This window comes from Anolis carolinensis, chromosome 3 (genome assembly GCF_035594765.1).
Source record: "Anolis carolinensis isolate JA03-04 chromosome 3, rAnoCar3.1.pri, whole genome shotgun sequence".
In the NCBI taxonomy this organism is placed as follows: domain Eukaryota; kingdom Metazoa; phylum Chordata; class Lepidosauria; order Squamata; family Dactyloidae; genus Anolis; species Anolis carolinensis.
In genome coordinates, this window is record NC_085843.1 from 74,099,285 (window position 1) to 74,111,570 (window position 12,286).

The following is a 12,286-nucleotide window of genomic DNA, read 5'->3' on the forward strand; positions in this document are numbered from 1 at the left end:
CTGTTGCAACAGGCTCTCAGTATGGTCTCTGTAATCTTCTCCAGTTAAGAGTTAATAAGATATTTTTGTATATGGTATATAATGGAAAGTACAGTAAGTTACAATGCTATTCATAAATAAATATTTTCTGCTTTTAATCTGCTCATGCAACAGTAAGTCAGTACAGCATTATGGTAAGAAAAAGCAGGGTCTTCCAAAGTTCAACTTGTTGGAATGGAAGAATCTGTCTCAGCTCAATCAAATGAGGCTTTTCATCCTTTTTGGCAGAATGAAATGCATTTGATCATTTCCCTACGTTTTGCAATATATGCTTATGCAATTAAAATGAAGAACACACACACACACACATATATATATTCTCATACAACGACCCTCTAATGTGACAGACAGTAAGTGGTGGCCGTGCCCTGCCAACTCTTGTGAACATAATCTGTGCATGTGCAATAAGCCATGGATTTATGTAAATAATGAATGTCTTTTGTTTTTAATGTGCTCTGTTTTAAATGACATTGCATTAGAATCACATACAATTCTACCTAGAAGCCACAGGAAGCAAATTAAATCCAGTAGGCTTGGTATTTCCTTAAGGTTGAATTCTCTAGAAGACCAGGGTATAAGTTATTTTACTAACTAAATAAATAAATCTCAATTCCTCAGATCCTGCCTGATCTCAGAAGCTAACAAGGATCAGTCTTGGTTGAAACTTGAAAGTGAAACAGACTGCCAGGGAGCTGCAGACTAAATTCAGAGGAAAGCAACAGCAATCCACCTCTAACTATCCCCAGTCTTACAAAAGGCTATGGAAATAAGGAGCCCATGCTAAATCAACAGGTAATATGAAGGCACATTATCTCAGTCTCTGAACAAATTTTGCCAAGACTCCCCATGATATCTTGCCCCAAGTTGTTTAGGCCTTTGTAGGTCAACTGTAGCACCTTGAATTGAGCTCAGAAGCAAACTGAAAGAAGTGTAGTTATTTGCAGGGCTGATGTTATTAGTCTCTAAAGTGCACTCCTGACACCAGTCTAGCTGCTGCATTTTGCACTTGCTGTTGCTTGCAGACATTTTATTTATTTATTTTATTTACAACATTTTTACCCCGCTTTTCTCACCCGAGGGGACTCAAGGCGGCTTACAAAACTGGCAAAATTTAATGCCCAAACAAATTCAATAAAAATCAACAACACAATTAAATCAATTAGCAATACATAATAAAAACATTGTACAAAGCTTAAAAACATATAAATACTTGTCCATTTTTCAAGGGCAACTCCATAGTGAATTCAATACAGTAGTCTAACTGAGATGTAACTAAGGCATGAACCACTGTGACCAAATCTATCCAAAGAAAATGACTTAAAATATTTGCAGTAATTGCTCTTTTAATTTGAAATGGATATATTTTACAGAATTTTAATTCATCAGACAGCATAATAGAGTTTGAAACTTAAAACCTTTTTTCTATTTGGTATTGAAATATGCTTTTGTAAGTTTCCTTGTCAGCTTTGGGGGGAAAGTGGTGTATAAATAAAACAATATGCTAAATTACAGCTTGGACAGATTGAGAATGCTAGTAGATGCTGAAAAATACAATACAAAATGAAATGGATGGCTTTCCCATATCTCCAGCGAATACATAAGTCAACCCACCCCCCTTTGGATGCCAGTAGTAATATGGCATGCTTCTAAAAAAAATCTGTACGCAGCAACTCTATCCCACGACAGCAGGTGAAGACTCATTTTTTTAAAAAAAAAGATATATTGCAATCATGAGCAGATGGGATTTTAAAACATACTGTTGTTTAATGCAGTCGGCATATCCGTTACTGCATGGAACACTGTGTAAGTCTATCATAGGGATATTTAAACATCTCTCTCTCCTACTGAGAGGGGAAAAAAATCAATCATCATAACTTTTACACAACCAGATGGTCAATGCCTGCCCATTTTTATGCTTTCCGTTTGTTGCAGCCATGCCTGAATTAATATTATCATGGAACTCCTCTGAGGTTTTTTTTTTTTTTTGGAAATCCAATTGCCCATCCAGCAGCTGGTTACATTAAAAGCATTCAGTTTACAAGACTGGAAGACAGGCACCTTTTTGTGCTTGACAGAAGACTTTTATCACATTTGGTGTGTGAATGTAAAAGTTCCGCTTTTTGAAATCTGGCAATATTTTTGTGGTTATTCAGCTCACTTTGGTATTGAGGTGATCTGGATAATACCAATGAAGCATGTTTGTCAAATTTTTCTCTCTGCATGTTACTTCTAAGCAGAGTGCGGAAACTGACATTTTGCACAACAATTGCTAAGATCTCCAGGGAATCTTAGTCCAAAAACCTATTTTCCACACTGTGATTTTTAATATAGTTATGTTGATACATTTTCAGAACTCAGGAATGGGATCCCAATGCATGGGGAGAGAAGGTTAAGCAATCAATCAACCAATTAAAATATTTGTATACCATATTTTATTATGTGATTTCATAGTGTCATACAATATTAAAGAAAAACACTGCCAGATAAAACCAAAAATCACTTAAGCAAGAGAAAATAATATAAAATAGGATAAGAGTTAAAAAAAACTTCAGAAGCTATTTGAAACTATGCTCATTTACATTCTGAAATAAATCATCCCCAAAGGCTTTATAGAAAGCAGAATTTTTTGTTTGGTGCTGGAAAAAAATTCAGCGATGATCTCAATTGGATCTCCAAGCAGAAAACATTTCATGATCCGGGAACTACAACTGAGAAGGTTCTATTCATGTCCTCCACCTTGTAATGTTTCCACGGGTGAGATGCAGGGAAGAACCTGCCCTACAGACCTCAGTTCTTCAGCAGGTATATATAGGGAGAGACATCTCTTCATATATCAAGGCCTTAAACCACCATTCACTCTCCAGCATTAGCCCTCTACACAAGCTGCAGAGAATGTGCATGTCACTTTCCATAACTAATGAAATAAATCTGTTAATTGATGGAGTCTATAGAAAACCTAACTAAAGCAAAACATATTGCCCCCTCCTTCTTGCTGATCACATGGAGCTGTTATGTGGCATCCCACAAGGTGCCATTCTATCCCCAAGGCTTTTAAATATTTATATGAAATCACTGGGAGAGATCATCCGTAGGCATGGAATGGGATGTTATCAGTATGCTGATGACATCCAAATACATTTCTCCATGTTTTCAAAAACAGTCTCATCTAAGGATAGCGTGTCTCCTCTGAATGAATGCCTGGAGGAAGTATTGGGCTGGATGAGGAAAACCAAACTGAAATTGAATCCAGATGAAGCAAAGGTGCTTGACATCAAGGGTCGCAATCTGGGGATGGAGGTATGTCAACCAGTTCTGGATGAGGTTACACTCCCACCGAAAGACTGTGTCCATAGCTTGGGGGTCCTCCTGGATCCATCTCTCTAAATGTCAGCCTAGGTAGCACCTTAATCTTCCTTCTTGTTTACAAGTTCCACTCAGTGCACTTTGCCCAGCTCATTTTATGTTTTTATTGCTGTGTTTGTCATGTGTTTTATAATGATCGTGATTTTTAATGCCTTTTAAATTTACTTGTGTGTTTTTGTAAAACCGTATACTGTATGCTGGTTTTATATCTGTAAGCTGCCCCGAGTCCCTCTGAGGAGATGGTGGCGGGGTACAAAAATAAAATTATTATTATTATTATTATTATTATTATTATTATTATTATTATTATTATTATTATTATATTTAGGAAGATGTGACAGTTAGGAGTGCTTTTTATCAGCTTTGACTGATATGCCAGTTACACCCCTTCCTAGATTTGGAGGACCAAAAGATGGAAGTGCATGCATTGGCAGCCTCAAGGTTGGACTTCTGCAATGTGATTTACTTTTGGCTAGCTTTGTACCAAGTTCAGAAATTCCAGTTAGTTGGAAATACGGCAGCCAAATTGGTTACAGGAAAATCCATGAGTGAACATATTACACCTCTCCTAAAGTCACTCCACTGGCTGCCAATTACTTTCTGGGCAAAGTACAAAATGTTGGTTTTGATCTTTAAAGCCCTACATGGTTTGGGTCCAGGTTGCCTACAGGATTGTCTTCTCCCGTACAATCCACCCCAAACACTGAGGTCTTCTGGGGGGCAGTTACTCCAGCTTGTCAGACCTTGATTGGCAACTGTCACCCAGAGGACCTTTTCATTGACTGCTACAAGACTGTGGAATGACCTGCTGGAAGAGCTCTGACAGCTAAATGAGCTGTTGGAATTTTAAAAACATCTGAAGACCTATCTCTTCCGGCAGGCCTACCCACCCAGTTTTAATCATGAATTTTGAACTTGCATCTTATGTTTAATCTTTGTTCTGTGTATTTTAATATGTATTTTGCAGAAATACGTTTTTGTAAGTGTATTTTGTAGAATGTTTTTAGATTATTGTGTGTGTTTTAGCAATAAACCTGCCACAAGGAGAGGTGGATAAGCAATAAAATCATCATCATCATCATCATCATCATCATCATCATCATCATCATCATCATCATTTCCAGTGTGTTTCTGTTGCTGGGAAATAGAGTACTATGGCATTCATAGCCTTCCTTTTTACCTTGTATTGTCGGAGCACCAAGATGTCAGTGTAGTTAGGGCAGATTTCAAATTTGTCAGTCAGAAGTGATTTCAATAATCAAGCACCAAGAAATATCAAGTTAATAATTACTGAGTCTTTCTAGAAGAGATCTAGTGTGGTGTAGTGGTTTGAACATTGGAAACCAGGGCTCAAGTCTCCTGGTTTTTCTTGGAAACACACTGGGTGATCCTGGGAAAGCCACACTCTCTCAACCTCAAAAAAGGCAATCTGTACAAGTCTTGCCTCTGAACAAATCTGGTCACGAAAACCATGTGGTAGATTTGCCTTAGGGATGTTGTAACTCACAAATGACTTGAGGACATGCAACAACAAGTGACATAATAGTATTTTTTGTGTACTCAAGTTGCTTATATGGGTCCCTGTCCACTATGCTATTCTCCGCCTTGTTCTACTGAAAGCCTTTACTAAATGATATGATTTCCCACTTTACTTCCAGAAGACCCCTATCTTCCATGATATTCTTGCAGCCCCATACCAAATGCTTTGAATTTGTTTTGAAGGTCTCCAGAGAGAAAGTAACATCAGTGGAAATTATACCCATTGACTGTTTCCTGAGGAGTGCTTGATGCAACAGACGTTTGTTAAATGAACCAAGCAACAAATCTCATTTCCCTCAGGCTTCTTTACAGAATGACCAGCATCAATAGTGTATGCATCTAAATGTAACTACAAACTGAAGTTTGGTGAGATACTGAAAATGGAAATCTCTAGTTCTCTCTTAGTCAAACAATTCCCTGAGTTCCTTCAGAGAACAAAAATAATACTACTAATTCTTGAGAAAACATATCTTTTGCCACTACTGTTTCTGGATCAGTAAGTTCCTTCTGTGAACAATGCAGACTTTTTAAAAAGTCTTTAAAATGTACTTATGCATAGCATAGTCCACTTCAATTTTAAATTATTCACTCTGGGGCTAAATCATTTATAAAGTTGCAGATAGATTTAATATAAGCAAAGGGGTATGAAGTAGAATCCCCTTGCTTTCCCCAATGTTTGCCAAGCTAAATTGAAAACTTCACTCTAGTCCATTGGTTCTCAACCTGTGGGTCCCCAGATGTTTTGGCCTTCAACTCCCAGAAATCCTAAAAGATGGTAAACTGGCTGGGATTTCTGGGAGTTGTAGGCCAAAATACAAGGGAACCCACAGGTTGAGAACCACTGCTCTAATGTCTTTGTCTTTGAAGGTACAAAGGAAGTTGAAATATGAAGTCATATTTCAAGGTATTGATGTACTTTTCCCTCAAGTGGGGTGGCTTTTCTTAATATAATAAAAATACACGTAAATTCTCATTCATGTAGATGGATTTAATTATTGGGCCAGGAAGGTAAAGGAAGGGATCTGATCACACATATTTGATGAAAGGGGATCTGACCATTTAACATGCACTGTCACTTTCCCATAATCCTTTCCTGCAGTTTATAAGCTTGCTCCCATTGAAAAAGAAGAAAGAAAGAGAAACCAAGCAGCTGTGTGTACAAGCGGCAGGTCAGAGGCCTCTAATCTTCTATTTTGTACATACAAGATTAAAGATCTGCTTTGAGTTTTGATTAAGAATTCAAAGTTAAGAGCTTAAATACCAGCAAGCCAAATTAAAGAGGTTAACCCCAATCTCGGAATTCATCAACATACCAAATTTTTAAGCTGTCATTACAACATAGGATTAGTGCAAAGCTTTTCTGAATCTTGATTTGATGTCCTTTAGTCCACAATGTTTCTGTCTGTTCATGTTGGGAGTGACTGCTCTGCATTAAAGTTCATCTCACCTAGAACCCAACATTGAATTATCTTGCATTTATTTTGCTGACCTGCCATCTAAACAACAGCAGTCTATCAGCATTATCATTCTGTCTCAGAAATATATTCAAAGCCGGGTGGGTTCTGTGGGGAGAGTTAGGAGAAAGTCTTCCCAATTGTTCACATTGTTACCCCTGTGGCATAAATTTTCTTGCCTAGATTATTCAAAATATCAATCAATAGGAATGTTACATTATATGAAAGGGTAAAATGTAATAAAAATTTATTTGGTGATTAAGGATTTTAACTGATATTAATACTATGCGACAACTTGGATATATGTCAGATAAACTTGTTAGAAATGGGTAAAACAACAACACTAAAAACACCTTAATATTAGATATTTGTTCTCCACATGCAGCTTTCCTCATCCAAGAATAAATTAGATCATAATATAAATCATATATTATTTTTGGGCAAATGCTATGGTATGCTACAAACATGTTGATCATCTGGCTGCTGCTATTCTCTTTTTTGTCATGTTCTTAATGTCTTCTGATATGGGTTTGCTCCATTTCTAGAATGCCTCATTAGTTTCAGCAATTAAAGTAGAAATGCTCTGCTGACCAGGACCATAACTGTATGTATGTATTACATTAGACAGCACCTCTGTTCAAAATGATTCCCTGAGTACTATTTTGTCCGTTAAATGACCCATAGTAAAACATTACATCTTTAGGTCTAGAATTGCAGGAAAATTATAATAACACTGATGTTGCTTGGCCACTGAGGCTCATTTTCATAACAACATATGTCTGCATACAATAAAATTCAAATTGTTTTCTTGTTTAATATGTCCATTTAATATTAAGGACATATCATGTGAAAACTCTACAATAGAACAAGTATGTTATTTGTCAGTGTTTCTTCCAGTTAATTTACACACTTTAAAGTAACAAGTCTTTAGTGGTATAATATTTATCTGTGCTTTGATAATCCTTGTTATCTTTTTATTTGTCTATAGTGGCTCTTGGTACCTTCTGGGGTTTCCTGGGTATACCAAAATCTATGGGTGCTTAATTCCATTCTTCCTTCCTATTATTGTTTTTCTATTCTCCCTTCTGGTCTGATAGTTATTATTTATAAATTCCCTACACAGATTCTAACAGATTAAATTAAGAAGCCTTTTATGAAAGCTTTTCCCTCTTTCTTTCTTTTTTTTTTAAATAAAGTTTAGAAAAGGCCCCCAGTCCTTCTTAAAGGTTTTTGTGTTTTTTCTTTGTTAATCATTGCTGATTTGTCCATAATGCAGTCTGTGCGCATTCAGAACAAGACCTACAATCCACTTTAAACACCTTTGCAGAAGCATACGAGAAGCTCAGCCTCTCATTGAATATCAAGAAAACCAAAGTGCTCTTCCAGCAGGCACCAGCCAATCTCTCTGCAATGCCAGAAATACAGCTTAATGGTGTAACATTAGAAAATGTTGACCACTTCCGCTACCTTGGCAGCCACCTCTCCACAAAAGTCAACATTGAAACTGAAATACAACAACACCTGAGCTCTGCGAGTGCAGCATTTTTCTGAAAGAAACAAAGAGTGTTTGAGGATCAGAACATCCATAGGGATACCAAGGTGCTTGTTTATAAAGCTTTTTTCCTCCCAATCCTGTTATATGCCTGCGAAACGTGGACTGTCTACAGACATCACTCTCAACTCCTGGAACGATGCCATCAGCGTTGCCTTGGAAAAATCCTGCAAATCTCTTGGGAAGACAGGTGGACAAATGTCAGTGTGCTGGAAGAAGCAAAGACCACTAGCATTGAAGCAATGCTCCTGCGCCATCAACTCCGCTGGACTGGCCACGTTGTCGGAATGCCTGATCACTGTCTCCCAAAGCAGTTGCTACACTCCCAACTCAAGAATGTAAAATGGAATGTTGGTGGACAGGAAAAGAGATTTAAAGATGAGCTTAAAGCTAACCTTCAAAACTCTGGCATAGACACCAAGAACTGGGAAGCCCTGGCCCTTGAGTGCTCTAGCTGGAGGTCAGTTGTGACCAGCAGTGCTGTGGAATTTGAAGAGACACGAATGGAGGGTGAAAGGGAGAAGTGTACCAAGAGGAAGGTGTGCCAAGCCAACCCTAACCGGGACCACCTTCCACCTGGAAACCAATGTCCTCTCTGTGGAAGAACATGCGGGTCAAGAACAGGGCTCTACAGTCACCTATGTATCTACCGCCAGGAAATGTTATTTGAATAGTACTTGGGGAAAGATACTTTAAGAAGAGTGCGCTTTTGAGAAAAAGATGTGAACAGTTCTATTATTTGAATTAGCTCAGAATAATCATCTTGCTACCACCACTTTTTACAATCAAATGTCTTCCTCTTTGTTCCCTCCAAGTTTTGTTAGTTGTGCCTTCATTTATTTGTGACGAATTTGCTCAAAGAAAAGAAATCAGCACAAGTACGCTGAGTCGCAGATGATATTTGATTCATCTGTTCATTGAATTGTTTTCTTTCTAAAATAATGAAAATTATATGCTGTAAAATTTACATTGACAATGAACAAGAGCGTAGCCAGCTACTTCTACTTATCTCAGTGAACAAATGTACAATGGCCAATTTCAGCTCAGGCAAGAAATTGGCTCAGTTGCCATGGTGTTCTGGCTCCTAACAATAAATGTGAATTTGGCCTGTTGGCATAGTTCTGCATAATTATATGTCCCAGATTCACATGTATATTTCAAGCATAGGCCAGGTCAACTATAATTCAAAAATTGTGATTATGAACGCTGTAGCTATTTCAATGGCAAGTCCAAAAAATGTCTTCTCCTTAAGCCTTTGCTTTTTGCTTTGAGCTAACTGAACAGCATCATGGGCTCTTTCTTTGTGAAGCCTCAGACACTTAAGTGGCTCTACAGAATATTTTTTAAAAATTATTTATGCAACTACTGCAAAATATTCAAATTAATTTCTGATGGATCCATTTTCATTCCAGTACCACCTAATTTCCTCTAATAGAAATCATGATCTTGCATTTAAAGCAGCAAGATATCTCAAACAATAACAGTACAACACCAGTACAACATCTGCATAGTTTATGTTATTTATTTTTGGTATGCTAACTTACTATTAGCCCGTTCTTATAAAAGTTGATTGGTATGACAGGTCCCTGTATCTTCCAGCCATAATGACCATACATTTGTCAGTAAACATAAGATGTATTTTCCTCCGCTCTTTCCCACAGACCAAACAGATCTCAGAATTTTAATAGCTTGTGGAAAACAAAATAATACCATATTCCACACCGTATTGACTGTCACTTTTCTGGCATTGATACTGAACAAGTAGAAATTTGGGGATGAATATATTTTTTCTGCAATGAAACACAGTATCAAATCAATATTCAACTAAAGCAAAAGGTGAGAATCATGTTGTTTTCCTCATCTCTCGGGATTCCTCATCATTGCCTGTCCTGTTGAGAGCTGCAGCTTGCCAAGAATGTGAGGACCCTGATCTAAGACAATGGAGATTGAACCCCTCCCCCCAGTCCATCATCTGACTTTCAATGATGTGTAGCATTCTGCAGATCTGCTGCTATACTGGCAGAGATGATTTCCAGCAGGAGTCGCTATAAAGTTATGCTAGAATAGAAGACACAAGGAGGTGTGTTGGGATTGTAGGCAGCCATAGATCATCCAGATCCAAAGCCTTCTCATTTCCTCTAAGGGTAAAAAAGAACACCAGTCCCTGATTTGGCATTTTTATTTTCTCTCCCATTGTTGTCATTTGGGGGGGGGGGGATCTTAAAGGTGAAATGCAAAGTGAAACATCTGCCACTCCAATGTTCTTGGGGGGGGGGGGATTTCAGAAACTGAAATTCCTCTATTTTGAACACTTCATAGACAACAGACATACTAGAAAGATCCTTTTAAGTTACTCTGTCCAAATCCTGTTTATGTAGCAATGCCCCTTTATCCTCAAGCCATTTTATTGGTGCTAATAACTTCTGATTTTATGGAGATTACATGTTGGGCTTCCAAGCATCATTCTAAAAATTTAAGAGTTACGCTTGGCATTGCCCAGATAGCAATGCTATTTTCAATTACAACTTGATCTGCTGGGTGATTTATTTTCTCCTAGTCTCAGCTGATGATCTGTGTTAAAAATTCAGCTGTGGGTTAAATTAGCAGACCAATGCACGAGGAACTAAACATATATGCCTGATTGCTAGGTGGGCATGTTTGAGCCAAAAATCACTGTCATGATGTTGAATTTAGGTTGCCCAGATGCTTTGTGGAATGTAATCATCACACATTAGTGTAGGATCTAGTCACAAAAAATAAAGATTAGAGGTAGATCTTTTCCCTGTTAAGACATAATGTCAATAAGCCGTTAGCTAACTTGGCAGGAGTTCATAAAAACAATTGAAAAAGTGGGAGTGGACTAAAAAATATATTGACTGAAAATCAAACTTGGATTTCATCTTTAAAGCATACACAAATCACTATTATAGAAATGTCAATGTTCTGCCCTTATATAAATGTTCCATTTCATTTTGTTTTCCAGAGGGTAACTGCAAGAGCAGAACAGGCAGGAGCAATGTGCTTATGAAGTCCTCAAAATTTCTTGAGAAAATATCTGCTTATTTTTAATATTACAATTTTTTAATTTATTTTTTTAATTAACATGAAAATAGGTCTGGGACTCCACTGGCTTGCTACCTTCCCATGGCAGCAGCAGTCAAACAACTTGGTGGGGTATTGTTTTGGATCAATAAAGGTAAATGTAAAGGTTTCTCCTGACGTTAAGTCCAATCATGTCTGACTCTGGGGGTTGGTGCTCATCTCCATTTCTAAGCCAAACTGCCGGCGTTGTCCATAGACACCTCCAAGGTCATGTGGCCGGCATGACTGCATAGAGCGCCGTTACCTTCCCGCTGGAGTGGTACCTATTGATCTACTCACATTGGCATGTTTTCGAACTGCTAGGTTGGCAGGAGCTGGAGCTCACAGCGGCCGCTCCTGCCGCTCCCGGGGATTGAACCTGGGACCTTTCGGTCTCCAGCTCAGTGCTTTAATGCATTTTGCCAACAGGGATCAATAGTGACTTCTAAATCTCTTGCACCTGATCTCATTGCAACCATCCCCTGAAACAGACTCTCCTGCAGAAACAATGTAAATGAGGAGAGAGGAGGTGATTCAAACCATGAAAATGCAATGTGTTGTTGAAGGCTTTCATGGCCGGGATCACAGGGTTGTTGTATGTTTTCCGGGCTGTATGGCCATGTTCTAGAAGTATTCTCTCCTGACGTTTCGCCCACATCTATGGCAGGCATCCTCAGTGGTTGTGAGGTATGGAGCAACTCAGCAAGGAAGGTTTATATATATATCTGTGGGAAGTCCAGGGTGAGGGAAGAACTCTTGTCAGTTGGAGGCCCGCGTGAATGTTGCAGTTAATCATCCTAATTTGCAATGAATGGCTTCATCTACTGGCTACTTTCTGCCTGGGGGCATCCTTTGTTAGCTGCCCCTAGTTCTCATGCCTCAGAGTGTTGCTTCTTAATTACTGTTCTGATTTTTGAGTTTTTTTTAAATACTGGTAGCCAGATTTTGTTCATTTTCATGGTTTCCTCCTTTCTGTTGAAGTTGTCCACATGCTTGTGAATTTCAATGGCTTCTCTGTGTAGTCTGACATGATAGTTGTTGGAGTGGTCAAGCATTTCTGTGTTCTCAAATAATATACTGTGTCCAGGTTGGTTCATCAGGTGCTCTGCTATGGCTGATTTCTCTGGTTGAGTTAGTCTGCAGTGCCTTTCATGTTCTTTGACTCATGTTTGGGCGCTGTGTTTGGTGGTCCCTATGTAGACTTGTCCACAGATGCATGGTATACGGTAGACTCCTGCAGAGGTGAGAGGCTCCCTCT